Genomic DNA, 9,878 nt, shown 5'->3' with positions numbered 1-9,878 from the left:
TCTTTCTAATTATGAAAAGAAATGTTTGCCTTATAACAGTATGCTGTGTGACACCTGCATCAGCCTCACACTCTAATGCTTACCTCGTCTCTTGGTTACATCTTCTCTTTGTTAATTTAATCTTGTGTTGTTTTCTATAGTGACTTGCTGTACAGGTTGGTAGCCTAGGAGCAATAGACTATACTGTATAGCCTAGGTGTGTAGTAGGTTTGTGTACATGCACTCTATGAGGATAGCACAGCAACAAAATTCCCAACATCACATTTCTCAGAAGGTACCCCTGTGGTTAATCAGAGCATGGCCATACTTTCTTCTCCCTGTTTCTACTCTTATTAATACCCAAGTCTGATGTTACCTCTTTGTCCCTTTCTCTCTACCCCTTGAACTTGTTCGCAAGGACAATTCCAATAATCTCCTAACTTGCCCTCCAGCCCAGCCTTATCGCCAATCCAAATTTGATGCTGATATTAGGGAAATCTCCCCAAACCACAAATTTGATCATATTACCTGCTTACAAACTTTAGTTCTCAATGCCTTTAGGATAAATCTGAATTCCTAGAGCTGGTCCTTAGGTTCTGACCAAGCTGTATCTTTCACTGTGGGATTCCCAAACCTTCACTCACATCCAGGGTTACTGCTTCTGGAGTGGTCAATGGTACCTTCCCTCTGCCTAAAACGCCTTTTCCTTGCCCTGTCTTTCTTTCAAGGCACCATGTTTCTTGAGTTCCTCTATCAGTGGTTCTCAACCTTCCTAATGCCGCGACCCTTTAATACAGTTCCTCATGTTGTGGTGACCCCCAACCATAAAATTATTTTCATTGCTACCTCATAAGTGTAATTTTGCTACAGTTATGAACTGTAATGTAAATATCTGATATGCAGGATGTATTTTCAGGGGTCGCGACCCACAGGTTGAGAACCATTGCTGAGTAAGTATTTCCCTTCCCTGAAAACAGAGCCCTTTTTTCTCTTGTACCCTGTACCTATTTCTTTCATATAACTACTTTGCAGATCTTCAATATCTAATATTTTTACATGATTCAGCTCTCTGCCCCCCAGTTAATAGTAAGCCCCTTGAAAACAGAGGCTATTTTATTTATTTTTATATCCTCAGCACTTAGCATGGGACATATTGATGCTTAATATTTTAAATAAGAGTACGAGTGAATGAATGAATGCAATATAATTATCTTTGGGTTGGTGTGCTCAATTCTGGGGCATGTCTTTAAAATTTTTTTTAATGTGCATTTTGAGTGTGCTTCTTTCTATACCAGCTTTGGTCCTATCCTAACATTACCTGTCCCTCCTGATTGTTTTATAGTTGCTTTACCTGTAGTTTCTGTCTCTAGCAGGATTTGGCTTTCTCCTGGAGCAAGTATTATCTGCCAACATGCACTATCTACTTTCTTGTATCCTATTTCTCTTTGTGGGGATGACAAAGGGTTTACTGTGGCTACAGTACAATTGGCAGCTGTCAGAATAAAAACTCATTAATAAAAAAACGATAATGCTTCAAAGTACATTACATTACTCCTTCAAAGTCCTTTGTGAACATTATCGTATTAATCATCACAATAGCTCAGAGGAAGATAAACATTGTTGGTTATCTTACCTAGATCATATTTTGAAAGAACTTTTGTTTTTTTGTTATTGTTTGATTATGCTATGAAATCTGGATAGCAATTTTCATATTGGTTATTTGGATATAATTTGATATGCTGATGTAAAAATGTCCCTGGATCCGTAAGGTGGTTTTTATTTTTATTTTAGATGTCTCACCCGGACTGTTGTCAAATTCCTTCTAGAGGCTGAGCAAAGAATAACAAGCAAAAGATCCAGATACTCCTGCTCAAGGATTGAAATTTTCTGAGTAGCTTGAGGCTCATTAAACCATACACTCATGATCTAGAAATCAATAGATACACATAGTAGGTGCTCAAGTAATTGTTGAATGACCGAATGATGTACTAATTTATAATCCGGAAGTTTCACTGAGGGTATTTGTAGGAAATTAGTATCCTAGTCAGGAATTCCATTAGTAACTGGTATCAAATAGCTAAACAACAATTCTTTTAGGAAAGGAATTTTACCTAGAAAATCAGCTTAAACAAATGTACTCAGTCATTTCTGTCCCCACCTCACCTCTAGGATTCTAGCTTTACTTTTCACATGTTTCATGTGTCTTTGTTTACAAGTTTAGTTTCCCTTCTATAGCAGGGACTCTATGTCCTTCTGGGCTTTGCAAATAATGGTGCCTCAGTAAAGGACTGTTGAATTGGAAAAAATTTAACTAGAGAAATCTTTCCTATAAAAAATGGAAAGGTGGACAGGTTCCATTTCAGCAATGAGCTGCAGAGGCCCTGAAGGATTTTCTTCTTTCTGGAGATGCGCAGTGTCACAGTGTTTGGCACTTTCTATGTTCTAAGATGGAGTCTCATTTTGTGGGACTGTCCAGGTGGAATGGGCAGCAGTGCCCCTAGACCTGTTATCTTTGGTGCTGGGAAAGTGTGTTGGGGTGAGACTTCATGAGGTTTACTTCACATTTTTTCCAGTCCAGGCAAACATTTCTGGCCTCATAGACTCTGTCAATTCTATGTCTACCCTGTAAGCATAGACTAATGCAGCGGTTCTCAACCTGTGGGTCGCGACCCCTTTGGGGGTCGAACGATCCTTTCACTGGGGTCTCCAGAGACCATCGGAAAACACATGTATAATTACATATTGTTTTTGTGATTAATCACTATGCTTTGATTATGTTCAATTCGCAACAATGAAATTGGGGGTCACCACAACATGAGGAACTGTATTAAAGGGTCATGGCATTAGGAAGGTTGAGAACCACTGCTCTAATGACAAGGCTGAAGTCAGGCTGCGTTGGTAACCAAGCATCTGCCTTTTTTTAACACAATAGTTTTGTGGAAACTGGGTATGGAGTGGGTGGAGGGTGGGACATTTCTCTTGGCTTGTAGTTCCTTTCCTGCTTGAGCACACACACACTTTTCCCTGGCACCCTTCTTCCCACTCTTCTTACTGTTACTCCAGGGAGACCTGGTGCCCAGGACAAAAATGGAAGCTTTCTAAAAACTTCCTCAATTTGAGCACACTCTTGAAGTCTTTCTCCGTGCCCCAGGGAATTGTGACCCATTATTAAAAAAAACAATGAGTAGAACATGCAGGCTTCTATTTGCTATTTTTTAAAATTAAGAGGTAAAACACCTTTATGCTTTTCTAAAACCTTTTTCATTCTTGCCTTGTCTTTTCCATAAGTGGGTGATGACATCCCATAGAAGAAGCCTAGCAAAGAGGATTTAATAGGTCTAGATTCCCATTAGTAATGTGTACCTCTACCACTCTGCTGTAGAGGAAAGAGTCTTAGCCAATGGCTTTTCAGGAAAATGAAAATGCTTTTAAAACAAAATTCGAATTTCTAGTAAATCTAGTTTCCTCAGCTTCAGCTCTTAAGCTTTACACACACTAGCATATGCTTCATCATTATTATTTTGTTAATATATTTTTTAAATTTTTAAAAAATATATTTCTTTATTGGTTTCAGAGAGGAAGGAGAGAGGGAGATAGAAACATCAATGATGAGAGAGAATCTTTGACCCACAGTAATTACGCCTCTCCACCAGGGCCCCCCTGGGCACAGCCTGGAAGTTGGCAGAGGTTGACTTTGTCACCTCCGGCCTTCTCCTGCGGTAGCGCATTTCCTTTCTGGGGGTGCACTTGCCACTGATTGCTAAAGAAACAGGTTCCTAGGCACCAAGCTGAGCTTCTGAATCAGAATATCTGTGAGTGGGGCCCAGGGATCTGCATTTTAACTACATGTCTCACTCTCACCCTCATGATCTGCTTCACACTGAGCTTTACAAACCACTGAGCTAATAATCATGCCAGCCTCCCACAGGTATATGTTCCTCTTCTGCCTGACAAACCCGCTCTTCTGAAGTGTAGATGGCAATGGTGATTGCCTACAAGTGTTCTCCAATGATATTGGAAAAGCTCTTTGCTTCAAGACAGGGTTCTTCTTCTATCTCTTTCGGAATGTTGGGGATTTGGAGTTGAGTTAGGGAAGGTAATTTTGAAATCTATTAAATATTAAATCTTTTAAATCTTCATTGTTAGTGTTTAATGCCAGAAGCCGATCCACCCTTAGTGCTTGACACAGTCGCTGCAGGGAAGAAACATCTGCACAGCTTATGTTTCAAGGGACCTGGGCATATGGCATATGTTTGCTCCCCCTCTTAACGCTATGTGTTTTAAACAGGACCACCTCCCCTAGAAAGGTTGTTTCCCTAGGTGGGGATTTTTCCCTGGAGTTAGGGAGGGAATAAAATCCCTTAACTAAGTGCCAGGTGGGTAATTAATCACTTTAACTATGAACAATCATGCTTAAGCTACATAATCTTTACTTAGGATAATCTCCTTCAGTTACTTCCTTGTAGCTTAATAGGACAATAGAGTAACCTTGGAATGGAGATAAGAAACACCCTAACCTTTGAAATAGAATTGATAAGATTAAAATCAACTGGTATAAATACAGATGTAACAAGACAAAAAACACAGAACTTGGTTGGAGATCCTGGCTAGAGGACCTGGCTAGGCTGCTGATCAACTGAACGCTATCTCCGTCCACACCTTTGGGAACCCCTGGACCTGCTGGGGTTGGACCCTGGCATCTGGTGCCCAAACAGTAGCCGCAGCGCCGTTGTTACCTCTCGGAAGCTCCTCTTGGTCATTTGCTGAGACACCCGGCCACCAAGATGCCTCGAATTATGATTAAAGGGGGCGTGTGGAGGAATACCGAGGATGAAATTCTTAAAGCAGCGGTAATGAAATATGGGAAAAACCAGTGGTCTAGGATTGCCTCACTGCTGCATAGAAAATCAGCAAAGCAATGCAAAGCCAGATGGTATGAGTGGCTTGATCCAAGCATTAAGAAAACAGAGTGGTCCAGAGAAGAAGAGGAAAAACTCTTACACTTGGCCAAGTTGATGCCAACTCAGTGGAGAACCATCGCTCCAATCATTGGAAGAACAGCTGCCCAGTGCTTGGAACACTATGAATTTCTTCTGGATAAAGCAGCCCAAAGAGACAATGAAGAGGAAACAACAGATGATCCACGGAAACTTAAACCTGGAGAAATAGATCCAAATCCAGAAACAAAACCAGCACGGCCTGATCCAATCGATATGGACGAGGATGAACTTGAGATGCTTTCTGAAGCTAGAGCTCGCCTGGCTAATACTCAGGGAAAGAAGGCCAAGAGGAAAGCAAGAGAGAAACAGTTGGAAGAAGCCAGACGTCTTGCTGCCCTCCAAAAGAGAAGAGAACTTCGAGCAGCTGGCATAGAAATTCAGAAGAAGAGAAAAAGGAAGAGAGGAGTTGATTATAATGCTGAAATCCCATTTGAAAAAAAGCCTGCTCTTGGTTTCTATGATACTTCAGCAGAAAACTACCAGGCTCTTGATGCAGATTTTAGGAAGTTAAGGCAACAGGATCTTGATGGCGAGCTAAGATCTGAAAAAGAAGGAAGAGAGAGAAAAAAAGACAAGCAGCATTTGAAAAGGAAAAAAGAATCTGATTTACCATCAGCTATTCTTCAAACAAGTGGTGTTTCTGAATTTACTAAAAAGAGAAGCAAACTAGTACTTCCTGCCCCTCAGATTTCAGATGCAGAACTCCAGGAAGTTGTGAAAGTAGGCCAAGCAAGTGAACTTGCACGTCAAACAGCTGAGGAATCTGGCATAACAAACTCGGCTTCCAGTACTCTTTTGTCTGAGTACAATGTCACCAACAACAGGGTTGCTTTTAGAACACCACGAACGCCAGCTTCTCAGGACAGAATTCTTCAGGAAGCCCAGAACCTCATGGCCCTGACCAATGTGGACACCCCATTAAAAGGTGGACTTAACACACCTTTGCACGAGAGTGACTTCTCAGGTGTGACTCCGCAGCAGCAGGTTGTACAGACTCCAAACACAGTTCTTTCAACCCAATTCAGGACTCCCTCTCATGGATCGGAAGGGCTGACTTCCCAGAGTGGGACAACTCCCAAACCAGTTGTTAACTCCACCCCGGGTAGAACTCCTCTTCGAGACAAGTTAAACATTAATCCGGAGGATGGAATGGCAGACTACAGTGATCCCTCTTATGTGAAGCAGATGGAAAGAGAGTCTCGTGAACACCTTCGTTTAGGGTTGATGGGTCTTCCTGCCCCTAAGAATGACTTTGAAATTGTTCTACCAGAAAATGCTGAGAAGGAGCTGGAAGACCGTGAAATAGATGATACATACATTGAAGATGCTGCTGACGTGGATGCCCGGAAGCAGGCCATACGAGATGCAGAGCGTGTGAAGGAAATGAAGCGAATGCATAAAGCTGTCCAGAAAGATCTTCCAAGACCATCAGAAGTAAATGAAAGTATTCTAAGACCCTTAAATGTAGAACCGCCGTTAACAGATTTACAGAAAAGTGAAGAACTAATCAAAAAAGAAATGATCACAATGCTTCATTATGACCTTCTACATCACCCTTATGAACCATCTGTAAATAAAACAGGAAAAACTGTAGGATCTGCTACCAATAATTCAGAGCACATTGCCTATCTGGAACATAACCTTTATGAAAGGTTTACTGAAGAAGAGTTGAAAAAGGCCCACGATGTTCTGGTACAGGAGATGGAAGTGGTAAAACAAGGTATGAGCCATGGAGAACTCTCAAGTGAAGCTTATGACCAGGTGTGGGAAGAATGCTACAGTCAAGTTCTGTATCTCCCTGGGCAGAGGCGCTACACACGGGCCAACCTAGCAAGCAAAAAGGACAGAATTGAGTCACTTGAAAAGAGGCTTGAGATAAACAGGGGTCACATGGCAAGAGAAGCCAAGAGAGCTGCAAAGATGGAAAAGAAGATGAAAATTTTGCTTGGAGGTTACCAGTCTCGTGCTATGGGGCTCACGAAACAATTGAATGACTTATGGGACCAAATTGAGCAGGCTTACTTAGAGTTATGCACTTTTGAAGAACTCAAGAAACACGAAGAATCTGCGATTGCCCGGAGGCTAGAGTGTCTAAAAGAAGAAGTACAGCGACAACAGGAAAGAGAAAAGGAGCTTCAGCAAAGATATGCTGATTTGTTGCTGGAGAAAGAATCTTTATAGTCCAAAATGTGAAGCACAGTGTGTATTCTGTCACAAGATGAACTAATTGCTGGTTTTCGTACTCTGGAAGGCTGAAACTGATGTTTATCTTCATTGACAAATTTGCCCATAATCTGTGGTCTTTGATTGTTTATTTTATCTTATTATTATATTTTAAATTAAATGTTTATTGTTCAGATTATTACAGTTGTTCCTCTTTTCCCCCCCATAGCTCCCTTCCACCCGGTTCCCACCCGACCCTCTGCCCTTATCTCCCCCACTGTCCTCATCCATAGGTGTACGATTTTTGTACAGTCTCTTCCCACACCCCCCAAACCCCTTTCCCCTTTGAGAATAGTCAGTCCACTTCCTTTCTATGCCCCTGATTCTATTATATTCACCAGTTTATTCTGTTCATCAGATTTTTTATTCACTTGATATTTAGATTCATTTGTTGATAGATAGATATTTGCTGTTCATAATTTTTATCTTTACCTTTTTCTTCTTGCTCTTCTTAAAGAATACCTTTCAGCATTTCATATAATACTGGTTTGGTGGTGATGAACTCCTTTAGCTTTTTCTTATCTGTGAAGCTCTTTATCTGACCTTCAATTCTGAATGATAGCTTTGCTGGATAAAGTAATCTTGGTTGAAGGTTCTTGGTATTCATCACTTTGAATATTTCTTGCCACTCCCTTCTGGCCTGCATGGTTTCTGTTGAGAAATCAGCTGACAGTCGTATGGGTACTCCCTTGTAGGTAACTGATTTTCTTTCTCTTGCTGCTTTTAGGATTCTCTCTTTGTCTTTTGCTCTTGGCATTTTAATTATGATGTGTCTTGGTGTGGTCCTCTTTGGATTCCTTTTGTTTGGGGTTCTATGTGCTTCCTAGTCTTGGAAGTCTATTTCTTTCACCAGGTAGGGGAAGTTTTCTGTCATTATTTCTTCAAATAGGTTTTCAATATCTTGCTCTCTCTCTTCTTCTGGCACCCCTATAATTCAGATGTTGGTATGCTTGAAGCTGTCCCAGAGGCTCCTTACACTATCTTCATATTTTTGGATTCCTTTTTCTTTTTGCTTTTCCAAAAAAAGTATGTGTTTTTTGCTTCTTCGTATTTCAAATCTTTGACTTGATTCTTGCGATCCTCTGGTCTGCTGTTGGGAGTCTGTATAATATTCTTTATTTCAGTCAGTGTATGCTTAATTTCTAGTTGGTCCTTTATCACAACATCGAGGGTCTCACTAGACCTCTCGAGGGTCTCATTAAGCTTATCGGCAGTTTCTAGAAAATTTTTGAAAAACCTAAAAAGTGTGGTTTTGAACTCTATATCCAGTAGTTTGCTTTCCTCCATTTCTGTCCTTTGTGTGCTGTTTCTTTGTCTCAGCATTTTTTATGCTTCGCTGGGTTAATGGAGTGGCTTTCTGTGCTAAGTGTCTTATAAGGCCCAGTGGCTCAGCCTCTCCAATTACCTGAGGCAGACACTCTTGGTGCACCCTCTTGTGGGCTTTGTGCACAGTCTTGTTGTAGTTGAACCTTGATTGTTATAGGTAACACTGGAGGATTTGACCTCCAGGCCAATTGGCTGTGAGAATCCCCTGTGTCTAAAGTTGGAGAACTTCTGTGCTGAAGACACCCTTATGGGGCAAGACTTGCTTCAGTGGGGCTTTGGTGCTCACTGAGTCTGCCCCCTGAGTTTGTCCCTTATGGATCTGTGGAGTTGTAATTGGATGGTCCCTCTCTGACCACTGGGTACACTGGCTCTTGGATCTAAGGAGGTGCTAATCTAGCCTCTGCCTGAGGCTACCCAGCAGAAGCCAGCTATAAAGCAATGCAAGTTGCCCTGTGGCCTTGGGGCAGCTGCAGTTTGTTAAGTAAATTTCAGATTACAAAGGGCGGGGCCTTTCATATGCAAAAGCCTCCCTGCATGGCTTGAGCGGGGCCGGGTCCCAGGAGATCAACAGGGCGGGCGGAGCGAGCAGTATGGCTGCTCTCAGTCCTGCCTTCAGAGGTCCTGGCAATTGCTGCGAGTGCCTCCTAGAGAAAGCTTCCCTCGAGGTCCGACCGATGCCAGACAGTCCCATTTCTCCCGTATGAGTCTGGGTCCCCAGAGACTCGCCCCGAACTGGAGCTCAGAGCCCGAGACTCCTTCCCAATTGGAAAAGACAACCGGGCCCTCCACTGCCAGCCCTCTCCCCATGCACCTCCGCACCTTTGTATTTTACTTCGGCACCGCACCTCCTCTGAGTCTCAGTATGCTTTTCTCTTTCCTTCTAGTTGTAGAAATTCCACTCAGCCAGCCTTCCTGTGGTTCTGGATAATGTCCGTTATGTCTTTTGGTTGTATTTTTGAAGTGGTTGTGTGAGGCAGCAAACTCTGGTGTTTACCTATGCCGCCATCTTGGTTTCTCCCAAAAATATTTTTAACAAATGAACTTGATTATCAGTGATGCAAGCAAAAAAGTTGTGTGTATAAATATATGAATTTGCTTTATCATCAAAGACATTGCATGCTAAAGGCAAACTTAAGGGAACTTTGTTTTAAAGCTAAACCACCATTAGTATAGGAAGGCAACTATATATCTTCAGCCCAAAAATGGTAAAAACAGCTGAATGGGATGGTGAGGCTTTGGGAAAAGGCAGATTCCAGAAGTGGAAAAAATAACATAAAACAGCAACAAGGAGATGGAGTGTTACTGAGATTTTTCTATCACTGGAGATAACAGTTAATTGAGTCATCTATT

The 9,878-nt window shown here is 41.8% G+C and overlaps 1 pseudogene; it reads left to right on the top strand.

The window, feature by feature from the left end:
• The first annotated feature begins 4,750 nt into the window (after window positions 1-4,750).
• LOC102424641 lies at window positions 4,751-7,296 on the top strand (annotated as a pseudogene).
• The last annotated feature ends 2,582 nt before the right edge of the window (window positions 7,297-9,878 follow it).

This window comes from Myotis lucifugus, unplaced genomic scaffold, assembly GCF_000147115.1.
Source record: "Myotis lucifugus unplaced genomic scaffold, Myoluc2.0 scaffold_242, whole genome shotgun sequence".
Taxonomy (NCBI): Eukaryota; Metazoa; Chordata; class Mammalia; order Chiroptera; family Vespertilionidae; genus Myotis; species Myotis lucifugus.
The sequence above is the reverse complement of the archived record's forward strand: the minus strand, read 5'-3'. Positions and strand labels throughout refer to the sequence as shown.